Here is a 16716-nt window from a genome sequence, read left to right as displayed (position 1 = left end):
GGTTGAGACAAGGCACAGTTCGGTAAAAAAAATGGTGATAAGGGACTGGTTGAAGCAAGGGTGTGTTTTGGCCCCAACCTTATTTAACTTGTATTTAGCTGGGATTTCATCAAGGCTTAGTGAAATCAGTTCTCACTCCCCGACTGTGGCAGGTTTTAATGTTTCACAATTTACTGTATGCCGATAATATTGTATTAATAAATTACACCAAGTTGGGATTGCAAAGATTAATTAGTGAAAGTGCACAGTACGCCTCTACTCATGGGCTAAAGATTGACTTAAAAAAGACAAAAACAATGCTGGTGACTAGAGGGTTGGCTGCAAGACCAAAATTGAGAATGGAAGGCTCTGTTTTAGAATCGGTCACTGAATATATATATCTGGGTGTTATAATAGATGCTAGGGGCACGGGTAAAAATCACTGCGCTGCACTACAGAGAAGAAATAACTCATCAATTGCCGCATTTTCCATACTCCATAATTACTTAAAAGGGCTTTCCCTTAATCCATTATTACAAAATATGTCAGTTAAACATGTTCCAACTCTCGCATATGGAGTAGAGACCTTAAGAGGATGTGCTGACAACACCATAGATAAGCTAGTGGCAGGGACCTATCGACGCCTGTTTAATCTTCCGCGACAAACTTCACCAGCACAAATCCGACTTGAGTTCGGACTTAAACGACAGAACCTAAATAGATTAGGAGCATATTTAAAATTCTGCAATAAAATAAGAAGGGATATTAGAACATTGGAATGTTGGGAGCTCTATTGAAAGCAATGGAGTGCTCTGGGTTTATAATGGCTGGTATAAGCCTGGAGCTCCAACATTCCAATGTTTCTTTGTTCACAGCTCTGGCTGTGAACAAAGGCTTCAGGGATTCTGAGGGGATTCTGAGGGAATCCCCTCACACTCCCATAAGGCTTTGTTTTCTTTTGTTAGAACATTCTGCCCTCAAATGATAGAATGTTGTAATAGCCTTAGGGCCCTTCGTAGCTGGGCTATGCTGGCTATTAAAGTCCCTCTCCCTTGTTAAAGGCCCTCGCCTTTGGCTCGGGCCTTTAACGCTGAAGAGGGCCTTTAATAGCCGGAATAGCCCCCTACGGCGGGCTATAAGGCTATAAAAATTCCTCGCTTATGACAATGGTCTGGGAGGCAATATGCGATAATAAACATAAGCAGGCTCTTGAATATTTTAAACTGGCGATAGATACAATCAAGGCGTAACTACTATGGGCCTTACCTCTTTCACAGGTGGCTTTTAATGAAGTTATAAATGGGTGCCGTAAAAAATTGTCGTCTTTATGGGATAAAGCAGTACTGGCAAAGAGATCCCATGCATGGACAGTTATTTCTTCGTAGGGTATGCTAAAACCTCAGAGCTATCTAGGAGACTCAAGAAGGCAAAGGACAAAGCTGAAGCTTATGAATCTGCGATTTGGAAATAGCCAATTTCTTGGACACGCCCCTGCATGGAAAATGATGAGTAGTGAGAGGATGTGTCGCCTCTGTAATCACAAGAGAGAAGATATTGGCCATATCATCTGTAGCTGCCCTGCTCTAATAGATGAACGCAGGAGGCTGTTAAGGTCGGACTTTAATAGTCAAATGAAACGAACATGTCGACAAACAGTCATAGCCAGTTTACAGGGAGAAAGTTTGCGATTTACGGGCAGACTTCTGAAGTTTATAGAAATAGTGGAGAAGAAACTGGACAATGAGGATTGTTTTATATATTCTTGGTTTTATAAATTGATGAAAAGTATCTTTTAATTATGTTGTCCTAATAATGTATGAAATGTAAGAAGAATTGCATAAAGGTGTTTTAATTGTAAGTTTTTATTAACTGAACAACACATTTTTTCATTCTTTCAGATCTGAGATGGATTGGTAAATTTGAAAAAGTAGTGCAAAAGTCTGTTATAAAATGGAGCTTGAAACACTTAAAAAACAAACTTCATGAACTGGTTCCAGAAGGGGCTGGGGTGGAGCAACACAGTGGGTGGAGAGAAGCAAGATGTAGGAGAGAACATGGGTAAAGGAGAGCAATGTGGAGTGTGGGGGCACAAGCACACATTGAAAGAGAGCAACGGGGAGTGCGGGGCAAAAGCACAAGGGTGAGAGAGCAACACAAGTGTGGGTGGTGGCACATGGGCAAGAGAGCAGGGGCTATAAAAGCACATGGAACTCAACTCTTATAGAATGCTTTAACAAAAAGAAACAAGCATTGGCATAGCCAATAGGTCTCACCTTTGGGACCTTATAAGTATTTAGTTATGCAGCAGGTCCCAAAGGTGAGACCTATTGGCTATGCCAGTGCATTTTAAATAATACTTTCGATTAAAGTTAAAAGCCTTTTCAGCAAATTTCAGGGTAAATTGGCAGGCAGCTCCAAAAAGGTTTGTTATGCTTCATTGACACGTTTATGGTTAGATCTGTAAATAGTTTCTACAAAGTAAGTTGTATATGCTGTAACCATAATGTAGTTTATAGATCTGGCAGCACCATCAATTCAGAATAATTATACACGCTCCCTGTACATGTTCCTCAAAGAAAATCAGTCCAAAGTATGGTAAATGTAAAATCATTACAATCCAGATTCACGTCTCTAAGAAATAGTTTATTTTATTTTTTATTTTCTGTTCAGTTCAAGCAGTACACTGAACAATTATGGCACAACATACAAACCTTCAAGCTCAGACTCCTTTTAGGGAAAGGTTTCTACCCAAATACGACATTATAAAACCCTCGGGATACAGTGAGTCCAAAATGTTGAAGAGGGATAACTACATCATAGTGTACGGTAATTTTATGCCAGTACCATCGTCCAGATTTCTTCCTTAACAACTACAATATTACAATTGGCGAGAAGGTTCAAGCTAAGGAGCAGAACACTCTGGGCCCGATTCACAGAACTAACTTAAGACAAAATCCTAAACTTACTACCATTTTGGTATTCACAGAAGGCACTTACTCATTTTGGTATTCACAGAAGGCACTTACTCATTTCGGTATTCACAGAAGTTAGGAGTCCTAACTTTAGGACTCTTAAATGCCTTCTGTGAATACCGAAAGTCTTAAAGTTAGGATTTCTCTCAATTTAGTAATAGTAAAGTTAGGACTCATAACTTTAGGACTCCTAAATGCCTTCTGTGAATACCGAAATTCTTAAAATTAGGATTTTTCTCAATTTAGAAGTAGTAAAGTTAGGACTCCTAACTTTTGGACTCCTAAATGCCTTCTGTGAATACCGAAAGTCTTAAAATTGGGTTTTTTCTCAGTTTAGTAGTAGTAAAGTTAGGACTCCTAACTTTAGAACTCCTAAATGCCTGCTGTGAATACCGAAATTCTTAAAATTAGGATTTTTCTCAATTTAGTAGTAGTAAAGTTAGGACTCCTAACTTTTGGACTCCTAAATGCCTTCTGTGAATACCGAAAGTCCTAAAATTGGGGTTTTTCTCAGTTTAGTAGTAGTAAAGTTAGGACTCCTTACTTTAGAACTCTTAAATGCCTGCTCTGAATACCGAAATTCTTAAAACTAGGATTTTTCTCAATTTAATAGTAGTAAAGTTAGGACTCCTAACTTTCGGACTCCTAAATGCCTTCTGTGAATACAGAAAGTCTTAAAATTTGGATTTTTCGCAACTTTACTACTACTAAACTGAGAAAAATCCTAATTTTAAGACTTTCGGTATTCTCAGAAGGCATTTAGGAGTCCTAAAGTTAGGAGTCCTAACTTTACTACTCCTAAATTGAGAAAAATCCTAACTTTAGGACTTTCGGTATTCACAGAAGGCATTTAGGAGTCCTAAAGTTAGGACTCCTAACTTCTGTGAATACCGAAATGAGTAAGTGTCTTCTGTGAATACCAAAATGAGTAAGTGCCTTCTGTGAATACGAAAATGGTAGTAAGTTTAGGATTTTGTCTTAAGTTAGTTCTGTGAATCGGGCCCTTGGAAATTAAGTAGCAGAATGCAATATACTTCCGCCCAAAAGTAATCCATGTACAGGTAATTAGTTACCAAAGCAGTTTCTAAAAACAAAACATAGACTAAAAGTCATTCAACAATAGGCATTATTTAAAATCCACAGGACCTATCGAGAAATTCCGTTATAAAATATCTTGTAATAAAGAAAAGTGGACCCATTTACCCAAAAGTATTAGGGCTTGGTGTTTTATGAGGTGCAAGAATAAGCAAGTCCACTTGCGATTACAGTCTCAGTCTAGGGAAAAAAACAGAAAACCATTTTACTACATCTACAACACCCATGTCTATGATCATTCGCTCTTCTTTATAAAACTGTCAAGCCTGCATGGTTAAGGCGGAATCACTTGTTCACGGTACATAGAACCTATTGGACACCACAAAGGCTGGCAAAGTTTCAAGCTGGTAAATGTTGTAACAAGTGTAGTCTCCAGGGCGCATCAGACGTTCACATGTTCATGGACTGCCCTCCAATCAAGGCTTTTTGGGCAGAAGTCCTGTTTACATTGGGCTCGATACTTAAAGTAACCTTACCCTGCACATTAACACTGACCCTGGCCTCAGTGTTGCGTGTAAGCCCGGTGGCAGAGGGCTAGCGCGAGGCTGTGTGCACGTTTGGTTTTTAATTATTTACTCTCTCTGCTGCTGATTGCAAGCAGTCCTTTGCCCCGCTGACCACGAGCGGCTGGCTTGTTTGGGTCTTTTTTAACCCGCCTCCCAACCCGCCCTGTTAACTCCGCCCACCCCCCTCGCATCTGCCTACTTAGGCTTCCCTTTCCCTGGCCTCAGTGTTGCGTGTAAGCCCGGTGGCAGAGGGCTAGCGCGTGGCTGTGTGCACGTTTGGTTTTTAATTATTTACTCTCTCTGCTGCTGATTGCAAGCAGTCCTTTGCCCCGCTGACCACGAGCGGCTGGCTTGTTTGGGTCTTTTTTAACCCGCCTCCCAACCCGCCCTGTTAACTCCGCCCACCCCCCTCGCATCTGCCTACTTAGGCTTCTCTTTCCCTGGCCTCAGTGTTGCGTGTAAGCCCGGTGGCAGAGGGCTAGCGCGAGGCTGTGTGCACGTTTGGTTTTTAATTATTTACTCTCTCTGCTGCTGATTGCAAGCAGTCCTTTGCCCCGCTGACCACGAGCGGCTGGCTTGTTTGGGTCTTTTTTAACCCGCCTCCCAACCCGCCCTGTTAACTCCGCCCACCCCCCTCGCATCTGCCTACTTAAACGCTTCATATGCGTCAGCGCAGCGGACGAGCGCAGCGGGCGCGCCGACTTCGCGCCGGAGTTGCGCCTGAGTTAAGCCCGTCTGCGCCCGTCCGCGGCTGGCCGGGGCCAGGGGCCGGCTACTCTGCTCCTCCGGTCATTAGTTATCTCCCGGCCACTATGCTCTTATTGTGTCACCCGCGCCCACCATCCCTCACAGTGTTGGAGCGTATCTCCTCTCTTGGACTATGCAGACCTCCCCTTACACAGCCATGCTCTGCTCTGCCATCACATCAGTCGCTTGAGGTTTCGCCTCCCTTCGCTCACTCGTCACCTCTCCCCGCTCCCACCCCTCTTTCCCCCCCCCAGTCCACCATCAATGCGATCCTCCTGAACACCAGGTCGGCGGTCGCGCACCAGCATGAGCTATTTCATCTGCTCGACTCTCGTCAACCCCACCTATTGTTTCTCACTGAAACGTGGTTCAGGGATGACTCCCTTCCGAGCCTCTTAGCCACGCTGCCCCCGACCTATTCAGCCATTAGAATGGACCGCCCTGGGGGCAAGACAGGAGGTGGCGTAGCCTTGATTACTCACACCGATTTTCATTTTCACACACTCTCCTCTCCCCCCATCCCCGCTGTGGACTATTTAGTAGTCCGCTCCACTTCATTTGGGGTTCCCCTGACCTGTGTTCTGATTTATCGTCCTCCCCAGTCCACCCCCCAATTCCTCAGTTCTCTTGAGGATCTCTTGGCCACCTTAGTGGTAAACAACGCAGCAGTCTTGCTCCTCGGGGACCTAAACTATTGGCCTAGTGATCCGGCCGAGGACGCTAGATCTAAGGAGTTCTCTGCCTTGCTCACTAGTCTCAATTTTCTTCCCCAGCTTTCCACACCCACCCATACCTTAGGTCATCAACTCGACCAAATATGGACCCTTAACATCCCTACCAACCCCCCCACTGTTTCGCCCTGCCCTTGGTCAGACCATTTCCTCATCTCCTTTGCGCTGAACCTTGGTCGTCCACCTAAACCCCCCCTGCCTAAAAACACCTGGTTTAGGAAGTGGGATAAGGCCGTCCTCCCTGATGTCTGCTCCTCCCTCGCGGGATCTTGCCCAGAGCTTTGTGATCTTTCTCTTCCCACTCAGCTCACAGCCATCAACACCTGGCTGCAAAAGGCATGCAACAGCATTGTTCCCCTTAAGAAAGTAGCCATTAAGCGAGCCCACGCTGCTAACAGGTGGTTTTCCCCCCTTCTTAAAGTTAAGAAGTTGGAGGCGCGCAGAGCGGAACGAGCTTGGCGACGCACCTACTGCCCCCTTCTCAAAGCCAAGTATTGCCTTGTACTCAAGGAATATAAACAAGACATATTAACGGCTAAGGCTGAGTACTTCTCCGGTAAGATCTTGACAGCTGCAAATCAATCGAAGGAAATATTCGCCACGGTGCACGAGCTCGCTGCCTCAGACAGGGTGATCTCCAAAATTCCCCCGTCCCAATCCCTATGCAATTCCCTCAATTCCTTTTTTATAGAGAAGGTGGCTCTCATCAAGGCGAATATCCCTCCCTCACTTCCTATCCTGTCCACTGTGGACCCGCATGCCGCTGCCTCACTTCTTACCCAATTCCCCCTTCTGACACGGGACACCCTTCTCCCCTTACTGGCTCGGGTCAAATCGGGCTCACCGCATGACATCGGACCGGCATTCGCCCTTAAAGAGATCTTTTCCAGTTGTTACTCCCCCCCCCTCACTTTAATCAATAACTCCCTCACTTCTGGCATTGTCCCAACTGCCCATAAATCTGCAGTTATTATCCCTATTTTAAAAAAGCTAGGCGCTGATCCTTCCCTACCTGCCAATTATCGCCCCATCTCCTTGCTCCCTTATCTGGCGAAGGTCTCAGAGGCTCATGTCACCTGCACTCTGAGTTCCTTTGTGGAGTCTACAGGCCGCCTCTCCTCCCGTCAGGCAGGCTTCCGCCCACTTCACTCAACCGAGAAGGTGGTAGTGTCAGTGATGGACAAACTGAGGGAGGGCACTGACATCTGCACCCCCCAGGCCTTGGTCCTCTTAGATCTGTCCGCCGCGTTCGACACGGTGGATCACGACATTCTTCTGAACCGTGTCGAGGCGGCGGGCATCAGGGGCACGGCCCATGCCTGGCTCCGTTCCTTTCTAACGGACAGGGAGCAGGCAGTCCACCTGGCAGATTTTGCCGCCCCCCCTCGCAGAGTGACATGCGGCGTTCCCCAGGGTTCCTCTTTGTCCCCCTTGTTATTTAATTTATACATCTCACCCCTCATTTTTGCTTTACAGCAGATGGAGGTCTCGGTGTTCAATTACGCCGATGACCTCCAACTTATTTTTAACCTTTCTCACTCCCCTTCTTCGGCCTGGAACTTTCAGAGGGTGATGCTCTTCATCCAAAACTGGATGAACTGCAACCACCTCAAGTTAAACCCCGACAAAACAGAGTTGGTTTTGACTGGGGGTGGTTGCAGCCCATGGTCCCCATCTTTCTGGCCCGACTCTCTTGGTTCCCCTCCCTCCCCGGTCTCCAAGGTCAAAACCCTCGGTATCTTTATCAACTCCCAGCTTTCGCTTCACACTCAGGTTCACTCGGTGGTGTCCTCCTGCTTCTTCTCCCTTCGCACTATCCGTAAGGTTTCCCGTTTTTTTTCCGTTCCTGCCCTTAAGCTCATCCTCATGGCCATGGTGCTATCGCGCCTTGACTATGGGAATGTGGTCTACAATGGCGCCCCAGACTATCTGATCCACCGACTTCAGCAGATTCAGAATCAGGCTGCTCGCCTGATTTATGGACTCCCTAAATTTCACCACACCACTCCCCTGTTGCAATCATTGCATTGGTTACCGGTGAAGGAGAGGGCCCTCTTCAAGCTGGGCTGCATGACTTACCAGGCCAGATCTGGGACAGCCCCTGCCTTCCTCTGTGAGATTATATCTACTTACCTCCCGGCCAGAGAGCTCCGTTCCTCCAACCAAGCTCTACTGACAGTTCCTCGCTTTAGGAAGCGGAGGTCTGGGGGGACGAGATTTGCGGTCCTAGCCCCCTCTTTCTGGAATTCCCTACCTTTTGCCCTCAGAGCTTCCACTTCCTACGTGGAATTCCGTAAACTCCTCAAAACTTTCCTGTTTCCCAGACCCCCAGCAGTCTAGCACCCGCATTCGTCCCCTCCAGCTTACCGCTACTTAGCGCCAGGAAACCGCCCCGGTAACAGAGCGCTTTAGAAAACCATTAAAATTCAAATTAAAAATTCAAATAATCTCTAGGATGGATGATAATGTTACTGGCACAGCAAGGCCGTTGCTGTTTTATGCAATTTTACTCGCTCGGCGACAGATATGTAAATTTTGGGTCGATTCCAAGGCGCCAACACATGCCAGCTGGTTGTGATCCCTACTTGAAACATCAAAGGTCGATCTGGCTAGACCTTGTAGCAGTAATAACCTCCCATTTTGGAACCTCTTGATTTCTTGGTGTTAGTGCACCGGGGTTTTTTTTTTTGTTTTTTTTTCCCCGGGTCCTATTATTATGCCTCCAAACTCCAGGGTCCACTGTGGCGGTTTCGTTAGATATGAGTTGGGCCTCGCGGTAGTTTCTACCTTGATGGAGTATGGGATGGGTTTGGCAGGCTGCCACTCGCCATCAATGCCTCAGTAAACCCAGACCTAGTCTCCCGCCAAGCTGGTGTCCAAGGTCGTGGTGGTAGTGTGTGCGTTCCATCCTTGGTCGCACGAATAGGTGGTTGGCTATACAGTCTCTGGTTAAGAGGTACAGGCAAATGAGGACAAAAAAAATCACCCATGTCTATGAATGACAATGGGTACTTTCATTATAGGATCATGAAAGACGACTGGCCCTTGAGTTTTCAGGGTATGCGGTCAAGGGGCAAGTGTAAGCAAACATTAATGACTTGATATTTGGAGCACAAAAGGAAGTTGTACTCTTACTATAATAGCCATACATATCTAGGAGTAGAGCTTATAAAAATCATAAACCTGTCACAATGAAGCTTCACAATGCACATACATTATTTTCCTAAATTGTGCATGTCACCAGTTTCTAATTTACAGGTCTCAGCTCTTCAGAGTGACACTGAACTAAGAGTACTCTACCATACTCAACAGAAATGAAACAGAGTCCTCCCAAAGTCTCCTGACAAACATTTTAATGTCCTACACAATTAACCATCAAATGCCTGAAAAGATGAGCAAATGGGGGAAGGTCAAGAGTCAGAAAAATAATACATAAACTTATGAGGAGGCAAAAACTTAGGTCCATCTATCAAACCTCGTTAGGTGGCGCACACAAACCCAGTAAATAGTGCCTTGTGCGCTGACCTGGAGCAGGCCTTTCCTGCCCGACTCCCCAGAATGGCATTACTTTAATAAACTATACTGAATGTATTCTTCGATTTTAACGAGGGAAACATTATAGGGCCACCAATTAGCTCCCCAGAAATTACTTCAAATAACAAGCGTTCATGCCTCGCGCTGAAGGGGAAAAAAAGATGAGGAGAGGAGGAGGCAGCAGGGCGAGGGGAGAGAGGAGGGGGCCTGTGCCTGTTTCCATTGCGGGAGTAAACAGGAACCATTGGTTTGTAATTAACAGATGGTTTGAAAGCTCACTCCCGCAAGGGAATCGCTAAACGTGCATGCTTTGCCATTCAAAGCAATGCAATGCGTGCACATTTTTGTCAGCAAAGCTGAAGTGATAGCTACAGGTCAGTTCCTATGCAGCTCATGCGCGCTGCGTAGGCGAGACCTAAAAATGAGTTCCCTAAAAGCGAGCAGAGGACGCACAGAAGCCTGCCAATAAATGATATGACTAAAGACGCCTTTTTGGCGTAGACAAACACAAGACTGACAAACAAATATCTAACAAGAAGCAATCAAATTAGAGTGACAGGAGATAAACTAATAGAATCTAATAGTAAGCAATGAGTGGTCTCCAACATGTGCTGCCTGGAACTCCCGACCTAAAAATAAACTTTTCAGGTGGTTACCAAAACACAATAAAGAGCAGATATAGCCTGAATTTAGTTCAAGAGTGCAAAAATTAGGAAGCTATGGTTCGTTAAAAATAAAAAAATAAAACACATCTCTGGCCAAGTTAGAATTCATGTTGACAGCACAAAACAGTCACTCGCTGTATTAATAAAACATATACAGCTTTGTAAGTGATGTGGCTGTCCCCTTAGTGGTTCTTGCAGATGATGATAGTGTGCTATTTTAATTTCCTACAGGGTAAATCTACAGAACCCCTACCCGTCAAACTCGCATCATGGGTTCAATATATTTTTTCATTTGCAGATTATCATTGTTATGCTTTCTGACATTTTTTTATTTTGTCTCCGTCTTCCAGTGTACAATAGGCCCAAATAAATACTTATGTGTGTGTGTGTGTGTGTGTGTGTGTGTGTGTGTGTGCGTGTGTGTGCATGTGTGTGTGTGTATATTTGTATGTATATATACATATATACATTACAGTTTATATATATTACATTATACTATATACATAGTTTGATTAACTAAGATAAAATGTTTTTAGAAAATACGTATCAATTGACAAAGCCCTTGCTACAACCTCTCATAAGCAATATGACAATCCATACTAATATAATAAAGAGGGAGCCCAAACCTTTGAGGCGGGTAAGCTCAAGATGTACAGCACCAATCACAACAACCAATACAGCATTGGAAAGGACAGTTGCAGCAGATGGACATAGGCTATACAGCTGCCCACCATACATATTACAAAGTAAAATAACCTTAGTGGTAAAGTAGTCCCTTCTGGGCGTGTGCATTGTGCTTTCAGCGATGGGCGCGGCAATACAGTACTCCCTTGTGGGCGGGGCGTTGTGAGAGGGTCGTGACCAAATAGCAGACAGCAATGGGCACGGCATTCACAGTGCGCGGCATTCACAGTGCGCAGCATTCACGCTGCATTACTGATAAAAGCCAAAACAATGGGCGTTGACAGAGGGGCGGGGCAATGGGTGCGGCTTTCACGGGGCACGGCATTCACGCCGCATTACTGCTAAATAAAAGCAAAAACAATGGGTGTTGTGAAAGGGGTGTGGCAATGGGCGCGGCATTCACGGGGCGCGGCATTCACGTGGCATTACTGCTAAGCCTGGCATTCACGCGGCATTACTGCTAAATGTGGCGCGGAAATACTTCCAAGAAGGCAAGGCGGGGGTTAAAGCGAGGCAGCCTCACCACTTACCGAAGCCAGGCAGCCTCACCACTTACCGATTTAACAGCCCAGAACTACAGCGGAAACATACACTCATGGACTAACTTCTTCCTCCGCTGCTCGTGCGTGGGCTCAAGCCACTCAGCCTACCAGCGGACTTCTTCCTCCGCTGTTCAGGCGGGGGCTCAAGCCACTCAGCCTAACAGCGGGGATAACACACACCGCATTTAACACTGCCATCAGGAACAGTGGACAAAGACACTCGCAGATAGAGACGCCACACTCTTTCACAAATTCCACCGAGGCTCAGGGGTGCTTTAGGTGAATCATCCTACCACCGCCCATTACAAAACTTTCACAAACTGATATTTTGCACGCTCTCGCGCACTGCACTCGCAGCGTACACGGATTTACAACAGCCAAACAACGTCGGACACAACGCTGTTCAGGATTCTATAACCAAAGGACTCCACACCACCCACAACCTGCAAATGTTAGCGCTGAGGAGGCACAGATCACAAGGGCTTTTCCTAACAGTGCATGCACAAGTAGACAACCATATTGCACACAAATTACCAAGTAACGTTACCGTGTATGACCAACTTCACAAGACAGGTAAAAGGCGACGTGTAAGCTCAATAATAAACAACGCATCAAATTCATCTTACCTTTTGTGATACTTACCTAATGCTGCATACGTCACGGTTTACATTTCTCTAATCACTACAAACAACAGGCTTTCATACACGGAGTATCAATTTATTCTCCGTCCACATTCTAATGAAACTAAAAATGTTGTATACCGTGAAATCTTAAAATAAATCTACCTTGCCTATTACAACCATTGCACATATTCTATTTCATCCCCGGACAACGTCGGGACGGGCTGCTAGTTGTTAAATAAAGCACTCCGTTAAAAACAAATAGAGAGCTATTAATATTGTATGCATTTATTGGCCTAGTAAATTCAGCAAACATATTATTGTGAACTGGTATTCTTCTGATCATAACTACATATTATGGTCATGGCTGCATATCTTTGTCAAAAAAATGCCATCCAAAAGCATTAATAAATGGGAAACAGCCTTTGCCACGCATGCCTTTATCATACAAATGCCTTTACTATGCAGATGCCTTTATCACACAATCACACATTCCTTTAGCATGCAAGGTAAGTATATTTAGGAGAGGTGTGGCTCACTGGTTAGAGGCGGCAGACCTGTAAGCAGAGAACAGCCCGGGACCAGGGTTCAATTCCTGACGCGGCAGGGTCTTGGACCAGGGTCAACGGACTCGATAATTCCCGCCTCAGTGCCTACTCTAACCAAGGAGCACACTCGGTAACTCTAGGCATTAAGCTTGCCTCATCTCTACAACGGCCCCCCACAGACGCTGGGGATGCCTGGTTTCACCCTGGAGATACCCAGAAAGGGACCATCTGACAGGGAAAACCAGGACGGGTTCCCCAGCGGTCTACAGCGCCAGGACACTTCGGTAGAGTAACAGTGCGCTTTACAAGTATCCCACATTTACATTTAGGGGAAGTATATAATAGGGTTTGGGGAGTGGCATAGGTTGATATGGGTAGTTTTAGGGTTTAGGGGTGAGTAGGGGTGCATTGTGGTAAAGGTAATTTTAGGGTTTATCATGTGTAGGTAGCGTTAAAGGGTGGTAAGGGAATTTTTAGGATTTAGGGGTGGGTAGGTGTACATTGTGGTAAGGTTTATTTTCGGGTTTAGGGGTGGGTAGTGGTAGAGGGTGGCAAGGGTACCTTTAGGGTTTTTGGGTGGCTAGTGCTAAAGGCAGGTTACAAGTAAAATGAAACAGAGGGGGATTTTGGGGGGATTCCCCAAATAAAAAATACATTTAAGATTGAAATAAAATTATACATATATATATGTTGTTTATACTTATCTTAAATATAATTACCTTGCGTGGTAAAGACATGCACGGTAAAAGCATCTGTGTGGTAAAGACATGTGTGGTGAAGTCATACAAGCTAATACACAGGCATAGAGATAAGAGCAGATGGAACCCTTGAGCTGCTATTTACTGCAGGCTCCATCACCAGCGGCCTACGACATGTACTATTTTATATAGGGTACCTTTTAAGGGCATTTTTCAAATACAATATATGGTCTTCCTTACATGATGGGTCCAAAGCTAATCAGGAGTGATGCATTTGTATTATCTTTTTCTTACAAAAACAACACATGTGCAACAATGTGTGCGTTAGGAAAAGGCTAATATTCTGAAAACAAAATAATGTGCATTCATACGATTATACAGAAGGGCAACACCCAGCATATTCAATTGCTAAACATAAATGAAAGTAACTGAGTTATCCAACTATTTCTAAAGTGTTTCACGTAGTGGAAAGCGCATTCTAAGAGATCAATGGAATGCTTGCGCACAGTACATAGGTATCCAACAGAAAGTCATCCCAAAAGAAAACTAAACAGTACAGTTAACTACTGCAACGTATCAGTTGATTTCCCAAAGAATTAAAAACTCCTACCAGCATTAATAACTTTAAAAACAGAAGTGGAAATAGAAACTACTGTCTGGTCAGACCACTGGTCAAGCAAAATAAAACACCATGCTGTCTCACAGGATAATAATACATCTTAAGCAGTTGTAAAAGCAAAATGACAACTATTGACATCCCAGTGGAATGCAAGTTGTGGCAGTTTCTGAAGCACACCCTAGGAAAAGCGACCTCAAAACAAACACACTTTTATACATAAGAATGTGACTCAAGACAAGACCCCAAAAAATCTTCTGGTAAAAGTGACTGCAGAATCCACAAAATGCCTTACAGAAACCATACAGAGTGCAATGGAGAATAGAAGCAGACCTTCACAACAAAAAAAAGTTCCAAAAAGGGAGCAGTCCTGGAAGAATTCAAGGAGCCAGTTAGGGAGGTGGCACACATGCTATGTATGCTTCATGGGAGGAACTAACTCCAGCTGGACAGCCTATAACAAATAGCCAGCAAACGGAAAGTGTGCAGGACAAAAGGCAAAACCAATGGTAAGCAATGGACAGAATGCGTTTCTAGGTCAGTTGCTAACATGTCCCTAATTAGTCTTTGCAACCAGACAACTGAGCTGTCTGGTAGGCTTCGACCTGAAAAGCAGGAGGACGATCATTTTCAAATGTGACCTCATTATTGGCGAAATTCTCTGCCTCCTCCCATGTGACTTAACGGCAACCATCTAACATTTAGGAAGGTGCTTAAAGCTCAATCGTTCACAGTTTGATTTCCTTTGGTTAGGACAGTCACAGGACCAGAAAACCTTGATGACACTGCGTGCTCTAACAAAACATTGTAATATAACAACATACTTCCATCCTTATTTCAAGCTGCAAATGTATGCCATTTCCTGCTAAAGCCCACACCTGTCGGCGTCTTACCTCGTGAACTTGTTTTCAGAACTCTAACCGGTACATAATGTCGATTTTCATGAGAAGAGAATGGAATTAATGTATCAGTATTACAATACAACTGCGCAATTTCCGGCGTAGGTGTGTAACCTTTAAGACTGCTGGATGTTTACATCTAGATTTCCGACGCCATAAAACCCACAACCGCAGTGTTGGGTGTTTAAAAAAAACAAGTGGAAATAAACCGAGACAGTTTCAAATTAAGTTTCCTCTAATTGCCTAAAAACTTGTTTAAAGAAAGTAATTAAAGAGTTTTAAATTGCGTAGAGCAACTTCAGTGGGTGCTATTTTCTGCTGCAAATATATGTAGGATATCTGTTGCATGAAATGTTCATTCACAAAACGTAACGTAATGTAACATAGCAAAGCATAAAGATAACTTTGTCTAAACCAAAACAGAATAACAAAAAATATCACATACACCACAAAACAATACATGACATAACACTTTGCTTAACAAAAAGGACAAACCACATTATGTAAAGCTTATTGTGTAATACAATTTGCATTAATTTATAGAGTAGATCTTTATCAGTACATAATTTAAATGGCCTGTACAAGTACACAGAACGAGGTGGGAGAGTGTTTCAGACAACACGAATTAAGTGATACGGCAAAGGAAAACAGGAATTTTACCAAGTGCACGTCGACTTTAGGTTCTTCTTCAGCACCTTGAGAGAGTGGAACAGATGACACTTTAAAATGGAGACTTTGGAGATTAACTGGCACATGCATCATTGTCAATTGCATTAGCAAACGGTGCGAATCGCAATTTTCAGCGATTGCGAATGCAATTGACAAAATTGGGATGCATCATGTTTTTCGCAATTTTAGAAATCGAAATCATGTTGTGATTTCTAAAATTGCGATTGCATTTAAGAAATCGCAATTTGTGATTTCTTAAATGCAATGCATGAACATTTTAGTTTTGCGAATTCGCAAATAGGGAGAGGTTAATTACCATGAAGTTGACCTTCATGGTAATTTGCGAAAACTTTAAAAAATGCACAAAAGTGCATTTTTGAAAGTTTAATTTCACACACACACATGCCCTTGGGGCATGTGTGTGTGAAAAATGCGCTGAAAGTTATATTTCAGGGGTGCAGGGGGGGTCATTTGGACCCCCCTGCACCCTTGAAATTGCATTCTCAATTTGCGATTCGCAAATTGCTAATCGCAAATTGAGAATGACTTCCCATTCATTCCTATGGGCCTCTAGGCCCATAGAATCAATGGGAAGGGATTCCTTAATTGCGATTCGCAAATTGTGAATCGCAATTAAGGAATTTTAAGAAATCGCAAAAAAATTGCGATTTCTTAATGCATAGCCGTTTGCGATTTCTTAATTGCGATTCCTTAATTTTCGCAATTAAGAAATTGCAAACGGGAACAATGATGCATGTGGCCGCAAGATACCTAACGGTGGTCTGTCAGTCCTGCTCCAGCCCAAAAGAGAACCATCTGTCATATTCTGAGATTCTCGCAGTATTGTCAAGGCATTCTCTTCACCAAATGCACTCCTGCATGAACAGGAGCTTTTTCAGTAACAAAGTCAAGGCCAGGGTTTGTTTCTGAAATGGAAAACAAATTTCCCTGATGTGTAGGAAGATTCCATCTTTTGTGTTAGGGGATGTTTTATTTTTCTTTTTTTCCCCTCGCATTCCTCTGAGCCTCGTATGGTGGACCTGGACATGAAAAACCAACGTGGGAATGCCTTCATTAAATGCTGTGGGCCTTCTGATACTGTAACCCTGGCGGCGCTGGGGTGGATAGGCCATCAAGAAAAGGTTTCTAATCCATCTTGACGGATCATCAGTAGCTGAGAGTGATTCAAGCATACCTTCCATTATTTTGTT

The 16716-nt window shown here is 44.1% G+C and overlaps 1 protein-coding gene across 2 annotated transcripts in view; it reads right to left on the bottom strand.

Annotated features, from left to right (window-relative positions):
- CD274 (CD274 molecule) overlaps positions 1-16716 on the bottom strand; it is a 325034-nt gene that overhangs the window by 198623 nt on the left and 109695 nt on the right. The window contains exon 1 of one of the 2 annotated variants that reach the window (XM_078677454.1): positions 14831-14927. The exons of the other annotated variant lie outside the window; for it this stretch is intronic. The gene's annotated coding sequence lies outside the window, so the exon portion shown is untranslated. Of the gene's footprint in view, positions 1-14830; positions 14928-16716 lie in introns of those variants that run through there. 2 annotated transcript variants of the gene reach the window in all.

Source organism: Lissotriton helveticus, chromosome 2_1, assembly GCF_964261635.1.
Source record: "Lissotriton helveticus chromosome 2_1, aLisHel1.1, whole genome shotgun sequence".
Taxonomy (NCBI): Eukaryota; Metazoa; Chordata; class Amphibia; order Caudata; family Salamandridae; genus Lissotriton; species Lissotriton helveticus.
Note: the sequence above shows the minus strand (reverse complement) of the source record. Positions and strands in the feature narration are given on the sequence as shown.